Below are 5,723 nucleotides of genomic sequence, written 5' to 3'. Positions count from 1 at the left end.
CCAGATGCATTATTTTCCACCATAATTTGCAAATAAATTCATAAAAAATCCTACAATGTGATTTTCTGGATTTCTTTTTCTCATTTTGTCTGTCATAGTTGAAGTGTACCTATGATGAAAATTACAGGCCTCTCTCATCTTTTTAAGTGGGAGAACTTGCACAATTGGTGGCTGACTAAATACTGTTTTGCCCCACTGTACGTTTCACCCGATATGGATGAAATTACCCTAAAATGAAAGCTGACAGTCTGCACTTTAATCTCAGTCATTGTATCATTTCAAATCCAAAGTTCTGGAGTACAGAGGTAAAACAAAACAAAAATGTGTTACTGTCCCAATAATTACGCAAGGCACTGTATATGGTATTTCTGTCTATATACAGTAACTATGTGTAAGGTCAGTGGTCTTACGGTGATAAATGCCTGTCTGTTCCCTTCAGGATGCAGGGTGTTGTTCCCTGGCTTCTGACGGCCATGCTGCCACTCTACTCCCTGTTCTTCACCTGGAGAGCCAACCTGGACACCAGCAGACCCCTACTGCTGGTAGTGGTGAGCGATGGGGCTTAGTTAGGGCAGGGAGATGACTGGATGGGCCTGAGTTGGGCTGCCACAGTCTCCTCTGCCCCAGGTAAAGGCTGTGTTGTGTTTAGTCTCTCTGCAGGTGGAGCGGTTCTGGCTTCAGAGTGATGCTGTGGTGTGTGTGCTGGCTGGGCTGGGCCTGAGTTGGACACACACAGGCCTGGAGAGGAGGCTAGGCCATGGGGGTCTGTGGAGGGCCGGAGGCTGGCTCTTCACTATAGGTCTCCTGGTACACATGGTGCGCTCCAACCATCGGTAAACATCATATCCAGTGAAATCAACTGACTTTGGCTTGATGGCACCATCCTGTGTGTGGTGTTATAACACTGTAGTATCTTTACCTGCACCAACTGATTTCAGGATGACCGACAAACTGGAAAATAAATGTTCTCTTGTAGCTAAAGCTCGTGTCAAACGCAATAATATTTATTTTTGTGGGAAATGACGATCTCAGGCGACATTGAAATGACTTCAACTAAATCAGAACTGTGTAGAAATGATAATGACCTACATTTATTGTCTCCTCACTCTGTCCAGCTCACTAACAGTCATCAAACGGAAGCTTGACAGTCAGGGAGCATCGAACAATTTTAAAGCGATGGATAGAGGACAATTATTTTGCAGATTTAGACAGCAAGGAAATATAATCCATTTTAAGTGCGGTCCTTTGGACCTCGATGGAGACAGTTTTCCCCTCGGGCTGCATTCTGAGTTTGATACCCCTGGGTCACACACAAAACATCTTGAGAATTTTACTGACAAAAATCTCTGCACTTGTTTCACCTGAGCTAACCCAATAATTTTCTCTGTACTTCAAACTGGGGCCCTGCACTCCACATGCCGGGTATTTTATTCCCCCGTCTCTCCTCATCCCATGGTAGGGGCTAAAGAGAGGCACGGTTAGCACATAGATTCCACTGTGAGTGCTGAGTGTGAGATGTTAGCCGTGAGAGGTAGCAGATTACACCAGTGTGGTGCTGCGCTCTGCCAGGCAGACTGAGGGAGAATCACACAGCTGCTTTGATCAGGGGGAGGGCATACGCTGTTAGACCCATCGCACCTGTCTACCCACGATTAGATAGACAGAGCTGGGGTGGGTGCACTGACAACTTACCACACAGGCACTTGAAAGCATACATACAGTACACACACACACACACACACACACACACACACGGAGACCATCCTCAGTAGTGGAGATGGACAAACATAACTCCACTCAAAAAGAATGTACACAGACACACAGTTGTAAGAGAATATATAACTCCTGTTGACTTGTAGAGGTTTGTGTTGCATCCCTCCCAGGGAGTGTGATCAGAGCAGTAACAGTGTGGTGGAGCAGTTTGAGCGGGAGCTTCTGGTCTCTGTCCCTCCAGACTCTATCATCCTGACCCGGGGAGACCTCCCAGGGAACTCCCTGCGCTACTGCCAGGGTCTCTGGCCTGACGTACGCCTCGTTGACCAGGAGGTTACTACTTTGCCACTTAATGTAATTTGCATTGGTTTTAAGTCCAGGTCTGGACTTCCATTCATTCAGCGTTATGATAACAGCATTGTAAACAGAGGCCATACATGATAGACAGTAGAAGGTCCTAGTAAGGCTCCTGTTTGTTGACCTCTCTGCTCCTCCAGATGATGACATACAGCTGGTACGTGGCCAAGCTGGGCCAGCATCACCCTGGGGTTCACTTCCCAGGGCGCTGGTGGGACCCGGTCCACACTGAGGAGAAAGACACCTTCAGTCTGGAGCAGTTCCTCTCTCACAACACACAGTGAGTCACTGGGAGAGAATACCATAGAGATACATACAGTGTCTTTCTTTATTGAGAATGTATGGACTGACTGAATGGACGGGTGAGAAATGGAGAGAGTGAATGAAGAGGACAACAATGGACTGGGTAGAAAGTGAGTGTACCCGATGTGAAATGGCTAGTTAGTTAGCGGGTTGTGCGCTAATAGCATTTCAATTGGTGACGTCACTCGCTCTGAGACCTTGAAGTAGTTTTTCCCCTTGCTCTGCAAGGGCCGCGGCTTTTGTGGAGCGATGTGTAACGATGCTTCAAGGGTGACTGTTGTCTATGTGTGCAGAGGGTCCCTGGTTCGAGCCCAGGTAGGGGCAGGGAGAGGGACGGAAGCTATACTGTTACATGAGGAATGGTGAGATTGTTGGAGAGCACTGAGTGGTTGAAACAATAAGGAGGAGTGCATGGAGGAGATGAAACATAAAACCTACAGCATTAAGGACTATAACACCAGGCTACTGCCCCGTGAGGAGTCTCAATACTTCATCCATGTCTGTGAAAGACTGCAGAGAAAGACTGAACAGATATATACAGTGTATTTATGTTTTATCCATCTGACTATAGTACCCGAAGGATACAGAGAACAAATGGGTTGGACAGGACTCCTGTAAATCCCCAGCCCACCAGGGGGCAGTGCTTGCTTGGCCAACAGCGGGGCAACACTGACCAGTGGGATCAACCCTCTGGGCACAGCACTGGAGAGGAGAGTGGATCAGTAGGAATGGGAGAGAGCTGAATGGTGTGTGTGTGTGTGTGCGTGCTTGTTGGGTATGAGGTGGATGCACATGTGCTTCCCATGTATGCCTATTCAGTTCTATCAGAAGTCACCTGGGGTGAGTGTGAGTAGTGTTTGAGGGGAAATAGATAGCTGAGGGTAGTTCCCTTTAGGGGCTCCGACACTGTGGTTCTGCTCTGTCCACCTCAGCAGCATGGTCACGGTGCCTGCCTGGTTGTGTGTGTCTGCAGGGGGGCTGTGCTGGCCTGCATCGGGCTGCCTGACCGGGACCCCAGCTGGGAGAGGAGCTTTTCTCACTGGCTCCTGGGTGTGTGTGACCACCTGGTGCCTGCCCAGGAGCCCTTCCACCCGGAGGAGTGGACCCGCCACACCCTCCACATCTGGACCGAGCCACACAACAGGTACACAGTATACTACACATACAGCCCAGAGGGCCCTCTGGAGGGGTGGTGGGCCTGCTCAGCAGGAGAAGCCTACAGTTCATGGGGAGTCTATGGTGTTCTGCTAGCTGCCATGGAAATGGTCATACTGTATGCCATAGCATGACGAACATGCTAGGCCTGTTAGTTAGGAATCCTGTGATCATACATTTCTATAGCAGAGTAAGAATCTTCTGTTCAGTGATACTCTTTGGTGTTGACTATTTCTTCTCTGTGGTCTTTCACAATACCGGCAGAGACTTAACGGATGTTCCTACAGCAAGGTTTCCTCTGTTCTCCGTGCTCTGATCCAGCAGCTCTTTTTGCGTTATACCAAAGCAAGACATTAGGCCTCCAGCCATTTGAAATGAGGCTAAAGATGAAACATAATTAGTTTCTTATTGCGTTTTGTCAATAAGTGTGTCAAAAGTGGAATTAGGCAAAGCTCCATTTTCTGTTGCTGTTGCCAGCAGCCCCTCATTCACTGCGATAATCATGGCTGAATACTGTGACATTATTTCCTCTGCCCTCACTACAAGCGTGTCCGTCGATGCCCACAAGCCAAATATTAGCTCGGAACCCTCCTAAAATATTATTTTGAAGAAGAGGTCAAGTGTTTATACGCAACAACATGAAAAAGGATATGTGGTTCCTTCCATGTCTAATGTGCTGGTACTGTTGCTCTACAGTACTGTACTGTATATTCACATTGGGCTTGTGAAAACCTAAACCGGCACACTTTGAACAATGTGTATTAACATCCATAATGATACAGAATGAATATGATTGTGTGGAAGGAATGATGCATAAGAAAAGCCCCGGAGGGGTTGAGATAAAGAGCTGTGTTTGTGTCTTGTTCCATTTACCACCCAGGGTCCTGGGTGAGGGGGTCTAACGAGAAGATGTGGCAGGCCAGGTAAAGTAAACATTGAAGACACTGACTCTCTTTTCTCTTGCAGTCACTGTATATATGTATAGTTTACAGATAGATACTCTCTGACAGGTCACCCTAGTCTGCTAGCTAAAACATCTACGTAACCCACTCTGGTGTGGTAGAGCACCAGCTATTCTACATGAAATGCTGTTGTGTAGCTAGCATCTACATAAATCACTCTATTCTTCTAGTGCATCTCTGCGGATAAATCTCCACGGTTCATCCATCCAGAACTTAGCTCTGAGCCTGTGATATGTTCTCTTTGTTTCAGGATGAAGACGGCTTTCTTTCTGTTTGACCTGGCTGAGAGGATCCAGGGAGAGGAGAAAACTCGCCTGTTTGAGCTCTCCTACACAGAGAGTCAGTCCTCCCATAGCAAACAAATAGGAGTATGAGCATTAACCATAATCACATAGCTTAGAAGTACAGTATATGGTCAAGATTTGTACAGTGGTGCTTGTTATGGTCATTGTATACAAGTTGTGTTCTTTGTGATTGACAGCTGTGTAAGGAAATTGTGGAGAGACGCACGGGCTACACTCCCAACCGGGATAAGAACCTGGCCCTGGCCAGCGAGAGGCTCCTGCAGCATCCAGCACTTCAGCCTGTACCTGGACAAGGAGCCCACGGACTCCCAGGCCCCCGGGGTGGTGTTGTCCAGACAAACAGGACCCTGACTGCACCTCATACTGCGGGAATGTTTTCCACTGGGGACGTTACATGACTTTTGCAACCTTGTCTGAACCCAATCAAGCTGTTCATCTCTCCCACACACACACTCTTTTATTTACTATTTCCCTGTCTCTCTCTATATCTCTTTCTCTGCCTCTCTCGCGGATTTTAACGTTGTGATTATGTGGCCTCCTGCTTTAGTTCTTTAGTTCTCCCATTAGGACGGTCAGGCTGAGATTGAGGGAAACCCAATTTGTGCGCAGAAATTGAGGATTAGAGCAGGCTCTTAATCTAGGACAGACTTGTGCCGTGCCACGCTGTCCTCTGGACTCTTAGCATGACCCCGGCTCCAAATCACCACCGCTGCCCACCGACTATCCATCCGGCTGAGATGGTCCTTTAAAAAACAAATGGATTCAAGGAGCTTTTTTTCTCCTTTTGACAGCAGAGCTATAATCCCTCACAGATTTAAATGAGCCAGGGACGCATTTAGAGGTGTGTGTGTGTGCTCCTCCTGTGATACACAGACACAAGGACAGAAACACACCACACACACACACACACACACACACACACACACAC

The 5,723-nt window shown here is 47.7% G+C and overlaps 1 pseudogene; it reads left to right on the top strand.

The window, feature by feature from the left end:
• Positions 1 to 5,146, top strand: part of LOC111962973 (protein O-mannosyl-transferase TMEM260-like) — a 27,522-nt pseudogene extending 22,376 nt beyond the window's left edge.
• The last annotated feature ends 577 nt before the right edge of the window (positions 5,147 to 5,723 follow it).

This window comes from Salvelinus sp. IW2-2015, linkage group LG4q.2 (assembly GCF_002910315.2).
Source record: "Salvelinus sp. IW2-2015 linkage group LG4q.2, ASM291031v2, whole genome shotgun sequence".
Lineage (NCBI taxonomy): Eukaryota > Metazoa > Chordata > Actinopteri > Salmoniformes > Salmonidae > Salvelinus > Salvelinus sp. IW2-2015.
The sequence above is the reverse complement of the archived record's forward strand: the minus strand, read 5'-3'. Positions and strand labels throughout refer to the sequence as shown.